The sequence below is a fragment of the Carassius carassius genome, chromosome 38, assembly GCF_963082965.1.
Source record: "Carassius carassius chromosome 38, fCarCar2.1, whole genome shotgun sequence".
Taxonomy (NCBI): domain Eukaryota; kingdom Metazoa; phylum Chordata; class Actinopteri; order Cypriniformes; family Cyprinidae; genus Carassius; species Carassius carassius.
In genome coordinates, this window is record NC_081792.1 from 7,267,952 (window position 1) to 7,284,202 (window position 16,251).

A 16,251-nucleotide genomic window follows, 5' to 3' on the forward strand; every position below is an offset into this window, starting at 1 on the left:
TCTACTACTGAAGGCAATGTTTTTAAAGTTGATTTTTATTTTTATTTTTTTTTAAAAAAGAAATCATTTACATTTATTACCTTTCTAACTTTGCCTCACATACATGTTTTGAATAAATAAACCTGGGGACACTTCCCCCCACAAAGCCATGTTTCTGTTGGGCCTCTCTATAAAACTTTTATTAGGTTTTATAATTTAGTGGTACACTGTAATTTAGTGGTACAACTTTTCATTTCACATTTTGTCTGAATTTGATGTTTTTCCTTTTAAATAACTATGTTTTATTCTTAATTTTATGTTTATTATCATGTGTTGTGATGATTTGCAGCGCGTTTCGTTATATGCATGTGTTGTGAGGATTTGCAACACTTGTGTTGTCAAACTGATGAAGATGTTTTCTTCATTTGCTAATGTTTTTTTCAATTTGCATGTGTTTTCGTAAGTTGCAGCGTGTTGAGCTCTCTCGGCCACCGTAGTTATTAGTGTATAACAAAGGTACAAAACAGATTTCAGTACTTTAATAAGTTGGTATATTAACATTATAACAGTTAAATTATGTTATTAAACTGTAAATGTTATCAAACTGTAAGCTGTATTCTCGTTTGGCTCTCAACAAAGGCGGATGCATTTTCTCTCCCTCTCCTCCCCCGTACTTTCCCTGCTTGCTCTCACCTATTGTCTAATACTTTGAGAGACTCTCCCTGCACTGCTCTCCAAACTGAAAAATCATGGATTTGATCAACTGGTCTCTCAACGCAATTGACACCATCTTCTCAACGAGAACATTGGGTTCGGGGGAACCTGACTGTCCTGCCGGAAAATTCTCAGCTGGCTACACGATGGACGCATGGGAGAGGTGGCGGGTCTTGTGTCTGGCGACTCTTTCCGTGGAGGACATTGAAGGGCAAAAATGGGCAAAAATGCCTTGTTGATGCCTTTATTGACACACTATTTTCCTATTTAATACTGTAAAGCTGCTCTGACATAATCTGTATTGTATGAAGTACTGTACTATATACTGTAAATAAAGGTGACTTGGCTTGTTAATGCCAGAGGTCAGAGGAGAAGGGCCAGACTGGTTTGATCTTATAGAAAGACAACAGTAACTCAAATAACCATTTGTTACAACCCAGGTACGCAGAACAGCATCTCTGAATGCACAACATTTTGAATGCTGGAGCACACAGGCTTCAGCAGCAGAAGACCACACCGGGTGCCACTGCTGTCAGCTAAGTATGTGAGACTGAGTTTACAAATTGCACAAGCTCAAAAAAATTGGACATAAGAAGAGTGGAAAACGGTTGCCTGGTCTGATGAGTCTCGATTTGGTAAGGTTAGAATTTGGTGTAAACATGAAAGCATGGATCCATCCTGACTTGTAGCAATGGTTCAAGCTGGTAGTGATGGTGTATTGGTATGGGGTAATTTTCGGTCCCCTTGTGGAATCTGTATCACAGCTTGCAGGTCACTTGCAGTACAGACACTAGGCTAGATTTTCTAAATGAGGCAAAAAAAAAAAAAAAAAAAAAAGGCAGATGGGAGTGGAAAGTTTTTTGGGTGTTCTACTAACAATGCGAAAATGAATGACCAAAGCAAACTACAGAGAGTAGCTCAAATTAGCTTAAGGTCGCAAACAAGAAGAGCTGATGCTAATGCTTTTGTTGAGCTTCTAAATAATGGTGCAAATACCTGTTGTAACAGGGTGAGGAATCACACAACAATGAGTGCAAACAAAGGCCCCGGAAGGTTGTTTTATTTATAAACGGTGACAGGAAGTAGGAAGTGCAGGAGTGCCCACTGGCTGGTGCGCTGATCAGTGGCAGTGTTCCGAGTGCAGTGTGTCCCTGCGTGGGGTGCTGATCGGTCACAGGCTCTCTGTGGGGGAACAATGGAGAACAGGGTTAGCATCCAGTCTTTTGGAGTTATCACTTAGTTGTGTGTTGGTGGCGGTGACTTATTCCAGGTGTTACTTGTGTGTTTCCAGGGCGATGCTGATGAGACTTCGGGACACGCGACACACTCCTCCACCTAAGTGTTGTCCTGGTCCTCCTGTACAATGGGGAGATCAGGGGGTGGGCGGGGAGTGTGCCCTGACAGACTTACAAAAGCTGACCAAATCCTGGAAAGCTCATCGGCATTGGTGTTGGTTGTTCCGGCCCGATGTTGTACGTTGAAGTGGAAGTCCTGGAGCATAGTAACCACCGAGTTACCCGGACATTGGTATCCTTCGCCCAGGCTATCCACTGTAGGGGGGCATGGTCAGTTATCAGGGTAAAATTTCTTCCCAACAGATAATACCTTAGCTTCAGGACTGCCCACTTGACGGCCAATGCCTCCCTCTCAACGATGGCATAGCGTTGTTAATTCTAATTTCATATATACATTTTTGGTAAACCTGACATTACTTTTTTAACACCAAAAGAGGTGTTGCGCTGTTACTAAATCTGCCACACGATGTTGTGATGTTAAGCTATTTGTGCATTTTTAGGCCTCTTGTTGAATCTGTACCAAAGCATGCATGTCACATTTGCACACTGGATTAAGACAGAGAGAGAGGAGGCAATAACTTCTACTCATAGCATCTACCTCGTAGCATCCTAGGAGTATGTGACTTTCTTCTTTTAGAATAATCAAATCTGAGTTACATTATATACTGTCCTTGCTTTTCCAAGCCTTTGAAATAGGGGTAAGCAGGTGTTTGTTGTCAGCAGTTCAGAAGACGTGAAAGTGCGCGCATCTGTAATAAAGCGTCCCTCATAGCATGAAGTACCCGACGGCTGCTACTCTGTGCGGGCAGATGGATCTGCTTGCAGATGTTCCTTCTCTCGTGAATTAAGTGTAACACCAGATCAAAGATCAAAATCTGTTCAGACCTGCCAACATTGGAAATTTTTTGGAGTACCATCAGTGTGACGGGACGGCAGGCGCGGAGTTTGCGGGGGGGCAGGGGGAGCATTGCCCCCCCTGGTGGCCGAAACGGGAAATTGCATTTTTTTTAATACAACCCGAATTCCGGAAAAGTTGGGACGTTTTTTTAATTTTAATAAAATGAAAACTAAAGGAATTTCAAATCACATGAGCCAATATTTTATTCACAATAGAACATAGATAACGTAGGAAATGTTTAAACTGAGAAATTTTACACTTTTATTCACTTAATTAGCTCATTTAAAATTTAATGCCTGCTACAGGTCTCAAAAAAGTTGGCACGGGGGCAACAAATGGCTAAAAAAGCAAGCAGTTTTGAAAAGATTCAGCTGGGAGAACATCTAGTGATTAATTAAGTTAATTGATATCAGGTCTGTAACATGATTAGCTATAAAAGCTTTGTCTTAGAGAAGCAGAGTCTCTCAGAAGTAAAGATGGGCAGAGGCTCTCCAATCTGTGAAAGACTGCGTAAAAAATTGTGGAAAACTTTAAAAACAATGTTCCTCAACTTCAAATTGCAAAGGCTTTGCAAATCTCATCATCTACAGTGCATAACATCATCAAAAGATTCAGAGAAACTGGAGAAATCTCTGTGCGTAAGGGACAAGGCCGGAGACCTTTATTGGATGCCCGTGGTCTTCGAGCTCTCAGACGACACTGCATCACTCATCGGCATGATTGTGTCAATGACATTACTAAATGGGCCCAGGAATACTTTCAGAAACCACTGTCGGTAAACACAATCTGCCGTGCCATCAGCAGATGCCAACTAAAGCTCTATTATGCAAAAAGGAAGCCATATGTGAACATGGTCCAGAAGCGCCGTCGTGTCCTGTGGGCCAAGGCTCATTTAAAATGGACTATTTCAAAGTGGAATAGTGTTTTATGGTCAGACGAGTCCAAATTTGACATTCTTGTTGGAAATCACGGACGCCGTGTCCTCCGGGCTAAAGAGGAGGGAGACCTTCCAGCATGTTATCAGCGTTCAGTTCAAAAGCCAGCATCTCTGATGGTATGGGATGCATAAGTGCATACGGTATGGGAAGCTTGCATGTTTTGGAAGGCTCTGTGAATGCTGAAAGGTATATAAAGGTTTTAGAGCAACATATGCTTCCCTCCAAACAACGTCTATTTCAGGGAAGGCCTTGTTTATTTCAGCAGGACAATGCAAAAACCACATACTGCAGCTATAACAACAGCATGGCTTCGTCGTAGAAGAGTCCGGGTGCTAACATGGCCTGCCTGCAGTCCATATCTTTCACCTATAGAGAACATTTGGCGCATCATTAAACGAAAAATACGTCAAAGATGACCACGAACTCTTCAGCAGCTGGAAATCTATATAAGGCAAGAATGGGACCAAATTCCAACAGCAAAACTCCAGCAACTCATAGCCTCAATGCCCAGACGTCTTCAAACTGTTTTGAAAAGAAAAGGAGATGCTACACCATGGTAAACATGCCCCGTCCCAACTATTTTGAGACCTGTAGCAGAAATCAAAATTGAAATGAGCTCATTTTGTGCATAAAATTGTAAACTTTCTCAGTTTAAACATTTGCTATGTTATCTATGTTCTATTGTGAATAAAATATTGGCTCATGTGATTTGAAAGTCTTTTAGTTTTCATTTTATTAAAATTTAAAAAACGTCCCAACTTTTCCGGAATTCGGGTTGTACATTGTTTTTAAAATATATTTATTATAAATATTTTAAATAACACAAAACAATTAAATTGTGGTAGGTAATACATCTGATTTCATATACTGCTTTAGTAAAAAAATAAAAATAAATCATGGCTCTGGGTCATGTGACAATTCTCAGCTAGCATGTAATAGCGTTGTAACGTTAGTTATCTTACACCAAAAAATATGGACATAAGAAGATTTTTAAAACGTCGAGCTCCAAATGACACAAATATTCAGTCATCGGGATCTACAACACAAACAATAGTAACCGATGATGACGATATCCAAACAGACACTGCTGTGAAATTGCAGGGAACACCCAGCAGCTCTGGATCAGCAGGAGCAACCATTAGCAGCAGTCCTGACTTTCACTCCACGGCCACAGATGCGCTAGCTGCAGGTAACGTTAATACCAACAAAGATGATCTTGGAGAAAAACACGGCTGTCCCATGCAACTTGCTCTGCCCCAATTCACCTCAAAATGTTTTGGAAGTACAAAACGATCGTTTTCCACTTACTTCTATAAGAATTACCCTTGGCTTGAGTATTCCGTTAGAAATGATTCAGTCTACTGTTTTGCTTGTCGCCATTTCCAGACTGAAAGCTGCATTGAGGACACATTTAGAAAGGGTATGAGTGACTGGAAAAAACTGAACAGTAAACTAGAGAAACATGGGAAAAGCCAGGCCCATCTGAATTGTATGATTAAGTGGAATAACTTCCAAGCAGCCAGCTCATCTTCAAATGGATCTATTGCAGCTAAACTTTCTGAAAGCCATAAAACTACAGTAGAAAAGAACAGAGGTTATCTATGCAAAGTAGTTGATGTTGTGAGGCTACTGTCTAAACTTGGATTGCCCTTTCGTGGACACAAGGAGGGAGAAGAGTCAGAATCGCGGGGCAATTTCCTCGAGGTTTGCAGCTTTTTATCGAAATATGATGCTGATTTTGAAAACATGCAATCCAATTATTTTAATGCCACAAGCCCAGATTTTCAAAACGAAATAATTGACATCTGTGCACACATGCTTTACAACAACATTGCTGAAAAAGTGCAGGAAACTGGCTTTTTCTCCATAATTGCGGACGAGGCCAGGTCCTCCAAAACTGAGCAGCTGTCAGTGTGCATACGATATGCCGAGGAATTGGAAATCAAGGAGCGTTTTTTGTGTTTCATGGACTGTTCTGCATCTCGCAACGCGGCTGGGATTGTGGAGGCCATCTACAAAGGGCTTGATATGTGTGGTGCTAAAAACATCCCAATTGTGGCACAGAGTTATGACGGTGCGTCCGTCATGTCAGGTCATGTGTCTGGTGTGCAGCAGCGCATCAAAGAGACTCACCCATACGCAGCCTACATACACTGCTTAGCACACAAATTAAATTTAGTGCTTGTGGAGTGCTGTTCCGTGAACCGATGTGTGAAATCATTCCTGAGCATTATTGACAATGTGTATTCACTGTTTTCGGAACCGTCAAACCACCAGAGATTTATTGAACTCCAAAAATCCTTGAACGTGAAAGTAACTGAAGTAGTTCAGCCCAGTGACACGAGATGGGCATGCAAGTGGAGATGTGTGAAATCAGTGAAAAGTCACTACTCTGCGATTATGGAGTGTTTGAGAGAAATTAGTGAAGAGGGAGAGAAGTGGTCAGCGCAAGCCAGTGGTATCCATGACTTCATGTCGAAAATGTCATTCATTACAAGCCTTGTTGTGTTTGAGGAGCTACTGCGTGTGATCCACGTTACGCACAAGGCACTACAGTCATCCAACTGCACACTGTCCGAAGCTGCAGCCCTTACTGACAGCCTGAAAGCACACTTCGTGTCTAAAAGGCAGGCAGACTCCTGGAGCGACGTGTGGAAGTCAGTCAAACAGTTCTGCCTGGACAACAACATCGCCGTGCCCGAAGAAAACACAGATCGTCAGATTCACGTCTCCGCAGGCCCCGCCGCACCCAAAATGAAACGTGTTTCAAATCTGCCAACCTCCCTTGATGGTTTCTTGATTACCAGTACTTTAGGGCAAAGGGAAACAACCCACGAAGAAACAGCAGAGAGTCCTAGCTATCAGCAGAAACTATATTTCCCCGTGCTGGACACTCTCATCAATGAGCTGGAAAGGAGGTTCTCCGGAGAGTCCATGGAGCTTGCACGCGCGTGTGCCGGAGTTTTGACATGCGACGAAAATAGAATTGATCCACTGTTACAAAAATACACTCCTCTGGCACTAAAAGTTAACCCCCTTCTTGTTGCAGCCGAGATTAAGCTTGTCAAAGCCTCTGCTAACGGACCAATTTCAATTGAGCATCTTAAAAAAGCTGTAAAAAAACAACCTACCCAAATCTCTATAAACTTTTACAGTTATCGCTCACTCTGCCGATTGGATCATCTACCTCTGAGAGAAGCTTCTCTGCGATGAGGAGGATAAGTAACTGGCTGAAACTCAGCCTATGCGGGACGGGATGGGACATAGAGTTTGGGGGTTCATATGGAACTTGGAAACATGAATTATCATATGTCTACTTCAAATTTCTTTTGAGCAAAGTATTATTTTTTATAGATTAGCCATTATTGTGCGCTTATAAACAAATGTGATGTCTGTTTCATTCATACTGGAAGTCAGAGAGTGCCCTGAGGCAGAAACTCCACATATACATCACAGAAGTAATAGAACCAATTATGCTCCAGAAAATCCCTAATATGGACAAAGTCATGCAGATATCACTTGCTGTAGCTGAATTAAAATATATAAATGTTTTGAATGATGAAACATGAAGACAAATAATCAATTGACTGTGACAATGTGTAGTTTATCTGTGTTCTTCAAGCCACCTAGGTTATTCTCATAATAATTATGTATATTTATAATCAGGACAAGAGGAATACAACAACTAGCCAAATTCCTTGACACATCTGTATGCCTTGACCCCAGCCTCAGTCCATTCCTTGTGAAGTTCATTCAAAACCTTGACTCGATTTTGTTTGACAATCCTTATAATGCTGCGGTTCTCTCGGTTGGTTGTGCATCTTCCTCTCAACTTTCTGTTAACATGCTTGGATACAGCACTCTGTGAACAGCCAGCTTCTTAGGCAATGAATGTTTGTGGCTTTCCCTCCTTGTGAAGGGTGTCAATGATTGTCTTCTGGACAACTGTCAGATTAGCAGTCTTCCCCATGATTGTGTAGCCTAGTGAACCAAACTAAGAGACCATTTTGAAGGCTCAGGAAACCTTTGCAGGTGTTTTTAGTTGATTAGCTGATTGGCATGTCACAATCTAATTTGTTGAGAAAATCATCAAAATTAAACGAACCAAAAACTTGAACTACTTCAGTCTATGTGCACTTAATTTAATACACAAGTTTCACAATTTGAGTTGAATTACTGAAATAACCTTTTCCATGACATTCTAATTTATTGAGATGCACCTGTATATACATACAGTGCCCGGTAAAGACAAAATTGCTCTGTTTGCTGTGGAGTCAAGAAATCGTTTCAGTTACATATGTAACCCTCGTTCCCTGAAGGAGGGAACAGAGACATTACATCAGTGACTGACGAATTGGGATCTCGCTTGAGAGACGAATCGTCTTTGAGTGTTAACAAAACAAGCCAATGAATGTTGACGTGCAACATTTGCATCGCACACCCCGCCCTGCAGCATGGGAACATAAGGAGAGCGCGAGCAGTCGCAAATTCAGTTTTTCACTGAGGAGCTGGGACGGTGTGCTTCGGCCGTACAGTGGTGGTACAGCAACTGTTGCGACGGAACGTAATGTCACCACTCCCTCCTTCAGGGAACTAGGGTTACATACGTAACCAAGACGTTCCCTTTCAGTCAGTCCTGTTCAACGTTACATCAGTGGCTGATGAATTGGGATCGGTATGGAAAACGTCACTATCGCTGACCCCCTCCAGTGCCCTGCGAAAGCCGGTAAGTCCCCCAACACCAGTTGGGGCAGAAGATAGGACATGGCTTAGGCAGAGGAACCCACCATGGCTGTTCCGTACATTGGGAATTGGATAACACTGGGAATGTTTACCCAAGTAGGGGAACGCTACAGATCCACATCCTGTGCATAGTAGGTAACTTGTGAAAATTACACATGTGGACTGGCCATAGGGCGTGTTACATATGGAAGTCCCTGCAGTAGACTCAGCCTGCTTTGCATGGTTCCTAAACACGCAACTGTTTATAATCCATTGCTTATTGTTTTTTACAGTATAGAATATATTTTCTGTGATAAGAAGCCACATCAAATGCTGTATGTATAAAGCCGCTCAGGGTAAAATTTTTGTCCTAAGTTTGTCAAAATTCTAAGAATGATGTAAACGTATTCTTATTCCTAGACTTAAGAATAAGAGTGATTCATAAAGGTTCCTAAGTGTTAAGACTAGGTCTCAGCTCCTAAATTATTTAAGGGTGAAGACGTCCAATTTTTTAGGTCGGACCTCACTTTTGGTCACTACTATATGGGAGTTAATTAAACTGACCACCAAACCATATTGCAAAAAAAAGCCACTATTATGAGGACTGTGGGCTTTCCTGGAGTTGTTGGAGCCACTGATTGAACTCTTCACATCATTGCTCCAACTGTAAACGAGGAGACAAATATTAAAATTGGCTAAATTAAATTATTTTATTGCAGTTACATTAAATGATTAGTGTTGTGATGTTGTGAACAGGCTCACTAATGGCTGATTCAAAAATCGAGGTCAGTCATTTTGTGTTGACACCATTGTAGTCCTTAGTTCACAACACTTAAAGGGTTAGTTCCCCCAAAAATCTAAATTATGTCATTAATAACTCACCCTCATGTCGTTCCAAACCCGTAAGACCTCAGTTCATCTTTGGAACACATTTTAAGATATTTTAGATTTAGTCAGAGAGCTCTCAGTCCCTCCATTGAAACTGTGTGCACGGTATACTGTCCATGTCCAGAAAGGTAAGAAAAACGTCATCAACGTAGTCCATGTGACATCAGAGGGTCAGTTAGAATTTTTTGAAGTATCGAAAATACATTTTGGTCCAAAAGTAGCAAAAACTATTACTTTTTTCAGCATTTTCTTCTCTTCCGTGTCTGTTGTGAGAGAGTTCAAAACAAAGCAGTTTGTGATATCCGGTTCGCAAACGAATCATTCGATGTAACCGGATCTTTTTGAACCAGTTCAAACTAAATCATTTTAAATGGTTCACGTCTCCTGTATGCATTAATCCACAAATGACTTAAGCTGTTAACTTTTTTAATGTGGCTGACACTCCCTCAAAGTTAAAACAAACCAATATCCTGGAGTAATTAATTTACTCAAACAGTACACTGGCTGAACTGCTGTGAAGAGAGAACTGAAGATAAACACTGAGCCGAGCCAAATAATGAACAAAACATTTGCTCGTTCATGAGTTAAGAACCGGTTGCATCGGTTTTCGGATCACCAGTACTTCTTTCGGACAGTTCGATTCAATAAACCGGTTGAAGAAAACGGTTCACCGGTTCTTTTGTGCTCGACGTAATGGCATCATTGGCGATGATTGCCCTTGATTCAAGCCTTCGGTTAACCTGGGCTCATAAAATTAGCACAGAATCAGTTCAGAATCAATCACCAAAAGAATCAGTTCGGTTCAGACGCTCTGTGTGTCAGTCTGCTTCAAACTGAATCACACATGCGCAGTATCATCAGCTCCTCGGTTCTCGAATCAGACGCGTCTGACAGAAACGGTTCTTGACTCGAGAACGAGTCAGTCTTTTGTTCGTTATCTGGCTCGGCTCGGTGTTCATCTTCAGTTCTCCGTTCACAGCAGTTCTGTCAGTGTACTGTTTGAGTAAATAAATTACTCCGGGATATTGGTTTGTTTTAACTCAGAGGGAGTGTCAGCCACATTAAAATAGTTAACAGCCACTGCACAAGAAGGTCGCCAACCCAGAGCCACTGCACGAAATGGCAGTCACAGCTGTCCTTCATGAGTCAAGTCAAGTCACCGTTGATCTTCAGGAGCCATGTAAAGTCACAAGTGATCATGAATCAAGTCACGCCTCGGCTGAGCTTCCAGAGCCTTGTCACGTCTCAGCTGAGCTTCCAGAGCCTTGTCACATCTCATCTGAGCTTCCAGAGCCTCGTCACATCTCAGCTGAACTTCCAGAGCCTCGTCTCGTCACAGCTGATCATCCAAAATCTTGTCTTATCCTGTCTGTTGCACACAGCAATGTTCTCTCAGCCTTTTGAGTTGCTGTCAAGGAGAATGTTACTGCAGTGGAACCTCCAGAGGTGGCGGCAACTGCTGCAGAACCTTCGGAGGTGTCAGTAGTATCCTTAAGTACTATTAACCTGTTTATGTTCTCTGCTTCAGTCCTACCTGATCAGACCTGCTCTCCTGTGCCATCGACTCCACTATGATGGTCCTCTGCTCTGCCCTGGTGGACTTCTGTCCCACCTGCTTGGCTGTGATGGTCCTCTGCTCTGCCCTGGTGGGCTTCTGTCCCATCTGCTCGACTGTGGTGGTCCTCTGCTCTGCCCTGGTGGGCTTTTCCTCTTTATGATCGGCTTTGGGGGTCCTCTGCTCTGCCTCTGTCTGTGCAACCCCGGTGGGCTACAGTTCCACCTGCTCTGCCCCGGTGGGCTCCAGTTCCGCCTGCTCCGCCACCATTGGGCTCCAGTTCAGTCTGCTCAGCCCTGGTGGGCTCCAGTTCCATCTGCTCCGCTCTGGTGGGCTTCTGTCTTGTCTGCCCCACCCTGGAGGTCTCCTGCCTCATCATTGGTGCTCTTCGGCTCTGCACTGGCTTCCTGCTCTGCAGGCCTTGCCTTGGCTCCTTGCTCCGCCGTGGCACCCTGCTTCGCCAGCTCTGCATTTGGTGTCCATTTCCCATAAACCCATGCTGCTTAGGGCTAATCACCACCAAGGTTTCTCCATTATCACTCCCCATATATACTGTGTTTGGACTCTCAATGAGTGCAAAGTCTTGTTTAGCCCCGTCTTGCATTTCCGAGTGTTTTTCCTAGTGTTTGTTCATTCCGTGTCTTATATTGGATTGTGTATACCGCTTTTGATTCTCTGCCGCCTGCCCCGACCTCTGCCTGGTACTGTTACTGATTCTGGATATCCCTTTACACACTTGATGCTGTTATTGGATTACTGCCTGTTTGACCATTCTATATTAAACTACTGTAAATGGATCCAAACGTCTTTGACTCCATGTTACAACAAAATATGAAATGCTGTTTTTCATAACAAATACATTAGCATTACAAAAGCCATATAGTTATTTTTTACTTTGTGGTTACCATGATCTATAAATATATGATTCTATGGAATAACACTGGTATTTTATTAAGAGCTGTAGATTCAGAGAATAGAGTTAATTTTTGTATTTTCTGTTTAGAAAAATTACACTTTTTACATTTTATACTTACTAATTTTCACTGTTTCATGATTACTGTAATTAATTTAAATCAGCATACCAACTTGCTGAACAACTCAGTGAATCAAATGTTTGAAAGTGTTTAATTTGTATGTTCGTTCTGTTTATTTGTTTGTGCTATTTACACAGTGTTTGCATTTTTTTCAAGTTTGTAAGTGTCTAGGTACAGAAACTAAAAAATTACATGTAAAATAGCACTGCATAGTCTTCACTGTAAAAATTTTATATACAGTCAAACCAAAATTTATTCAGACATTGTGGAAGATTTTTATTGGTCAATATGTAAACTAATCAGGCATAATCAATGTGACTCTAGCCATTTATGTATCAAGTTATTCTACTGTTATAATCATGCTTTTGACTGTATGTAGAGGCCTGCCTGAGAATGGAATGTGCAGAGAGTGCAGGGGTATAGTATATGGTGCATCTGCACACTCTATTTGGACATTAGACAAAATATATGATCAGACCTCCTTGGTGCAGACATTACCAAAATACAGCATATAGTAAAGTTGGACACCCTATTTTGACATAAGACAAAATATATGATTAGGCCTCCTTGTTTCACTTAAAATAAATTCTACATCGTAAAATCAAGCTGGAGACCGCCATAAAAGGTAAAAGAGTTGATAAACAGAACCATATGCATGAAATGTATTGAACATGGGCACGCCTTCAGAAGCACTGTATAAAATAGAGAACCTACACAGACTCGACAGACTGTTCTGCAGAGCTTTCTCGGTTTTATTTTCTCTTGAGAATAAAATCTTTCTTCTGGAAACAGAACCCTGAGACAGTGTGATTCCTCAGATCCATGGCTGACGAAAATACACTACATTTGGCACCCCAGATGGGACTGGAAAGGAGCAGCAGAGTGGACGGCCGCTTTTGAGCTGACTGATGAGCAACACACACACACAGTGGTGGCCACCATAGAATAAGGTAAGCATTTTTGCTTATATAATTAGTGTGTGTTGTTGACTGGTCAGTTCTGAGCGGTAAGGTCACTTAAAATCTGCTCTTCCAAATTTAGAACTAATTAATGAAAAAAATGGAGGGTTTTGTTTCCAGAAGAAAAACTGCATATACATATTTGGTTTACTGAAAGGTCTTTTGGAAAAGGCCTGATTTTAATCTGGATAGTGTAGGCAGAAATACATTGCATGCAATGGTCTGTGTTCATTGTGGGCTGGGCCCATAAGGGACAGCAATACACGTGAGCCAGATGTATTATAGAGGAAAAGTCCTTTGGATACCGCTCTGTATATGTAAGATACAGGGGACTGAACGGAAAGGCGGAAAAGTCCTTTGGATACCGCTCTGTATATATAAGATACAGAGGTCTGAACGGGAAGGCAGAAAATCCTGTATAGTACTGATTTTTACTTTGTTGAGGAAGTGTATCAGTGAAAGAGCGAGTAGAGCTGACAGGACACTCAGAAGGAGTGTAGAGTACTCTGTATTTATGTACGTTTTAATGTAAGTGTCTGTGTGACTGGCTGTGTTGGTGTGAGAAAATAGATTCTATATCTGGTGGAGCAAGAGGTGCTCTCCCCTCCTGGACCATCACTCGAGAGTGGTTAGGTTACAGAGACGGGTGTGGCTGGTGTTCCGAAAGGATGAGTGCAGAAACCCTAAAACAATAAAGTTAACTGTATGAAGGTTGTTTTAGAGAAAAAATAAATAAAAATGTTCCAAGAAAGGGACTGTGCAGAATATAAAAATAATAATAAATAAATTAAAATAAGATATGCATTTATTATTTAATAACTTATATTAATAGATGAATTTAAAAGATGCATGTGCGTAAAACTTTATATCTAATATGTGAAGACATCTAAAATTTGTATCTTGTTATTCCTGGGACACAGTATGAAAGTTAATCCATTACAGAGTTTCAGAGATTGGGCTTGAGTTATAAAAAATAAAAAAGAATTACCTGTGTAGTGCAATGCGGAATGAGAGCAAGATTGGGTGACCAAGTTAATAGACATTTTGATTCAAAGGCCAGAGGCATTTTACAATAGGAAGGGAACTAGTTGCTTAAATATTTAAATTAAATTATTTTATTTACAATAATAGGAATTATTTTATGTTGGTTAGGAAACATTAATTCAACAATACCAGTCTTTATTTTACCATATGCATGTCATGCTGTTATAAAAGGGTTTATTTTGTTTTATTGCAGTATACTTAGATAATAAAGGTAGCTAATTTCTGCATTTTGCAAAGAAGAAAAAAATGCTTGCTATTTTTCTGCAATGAACTTGCTTTACTAACATAGAATAAGAGAACTGCTGTTTTCAACCAGATGATTTTGTTTTTACTAAGGAAGCACTGAAAGAAAAGGCTGAAAAGTGAAAATTAGAAAAAGAGCTGACTGCTCAGACACAATTTGGTCAGAAGTTACATAGGTACATTTGATTAATGCAGTCTCTGAGTGTTAAAATTTCAGATGACTTCTGGAACAGTGCCTTGACAAAAAGACGCAATGAACTGGAGTCTGTCGAGAAATGGCAAAGCAGCAAACACCGCTGCAGAGAGAAGAAGAGGGAGGGGCTGATGGACACTATAACCTCCTGAAAGAGGAGAGCAATCTTCAGCATGGAGAAAGACTGAAGCAAAGCAGGAAAAGGTGAATCTTTCACTTTAGACTTTTCCTGAGGGTGAAGAGAACATCGTGAACTACAGAACTCTGGCAGAAAGCAACCAGAAGCCAGACTGAGAAGAAGCAGAGAAACAATGGAGACCGTACACCACAACATCAGGTCTTTGAGTGCCATCACAGACTGACGACCCAGTACAACAGCCCAGGCTGATGATGTCACCAGAAGGACTTCCATCCCTTCAGTGCACAGGTGCTGCATATTCAATGAACACTATAGAGACTGCTTCAAATGTTAATTATTTTATTTCATTATTTTATTAACTATTTTAATATTGATTATTCATTGGTCTCACAGCACTTCTTTAAATTCAGTGTTTTAACTAACATTCTCAATCTGCTTTTCAATAGGTACCAGTCCAGTCTTATATCTTAAAGAAAAAAATATTTTGACAGACAGAAGTGAGTACTTGTCTCACCAATCAGATAAACAAGGAGCTTTGAGAAAATAGAAATATTGGTCACTCCATTTTGTTTAAAGGTAATTTTTTAAGGTAAAACTGAATAAAATAACAATGAATAAAAAAATTATTTCCAAAATCTAGAAATCAAATATGCTGTAATCACTGGGGATAACAAGATGGAAATGCTGATGGTCATGGATCCTAAATTATGCAGAGATCTCCAATCCGGTTCTCAGAGTAGCTCATGAGCAATAACAAAAAAGTATTTGACTAAACTTTAAATTAGACGAACAAGTGACATTTGAGAAATTATAATTGGCTCTCTCAAATGCCCAATGCCTGGCCTAATATTTTAAACAAATCAATCTATTAGATTTTGGAAAAAGAAAGGAAAGAAAGAAAAAGAGGTTTATACAGCGGTGTTAAACTAAACTTTATGGTGACTGATGTTGCCCAGTTGCGTGACATCTAGAAACTATGTGGAATGGTACCAGGTCTACGCTAAGTAGAGTCTAACATCAAAGGTTCATGTTATACTACACAAAATGTGCCGTTCCACAGCTAAAATAATTAATTTCACAATCAGATGACATTTTGAGAAAAAATATGTTTTTGGCCAAAAAGGGGTGTGAAAGTGTGTGAAAAAGTATGAATGATGGTTTTGTATGGCATGAAAGAGAGTGTCTGACGAGACACTGAGGCAATTCAATCAATTTGCCAACAGCTGTATACAAATATGAATGTGGGCCCACAGGGCAATTTATGCCCAGTAAAATAATGACCATGGATGAATTTGGTTAAGTTTCCTGGTCAGTACCTAGGTCTTTGTTGTGGCAGAAAGAAAAACAGTGCCACACATGCGCAGCGTATAACATGGGAAGGCAGAGCAAAGCAAGCTTGCTCTGTCCACCCCACATCTAACTTTCTTTTTCAGCATATCATGATGGAGCTGATTCTGTGTCAAAAGGATAAAATATTGTCTTTCTGACTGTTAAAATAAATAAAGTGGGTTGAGTGTTTTCCAGGTCAAAAGGCCTATGCTACTGAGCAAAATAGGAAATTATCCAGTAATATAATTGAACTCAGTTTATAAAACAAAAAGAGATAACTGAATTAGCAAATTGTTGAGAATAAAATTTAAATGAATTGAA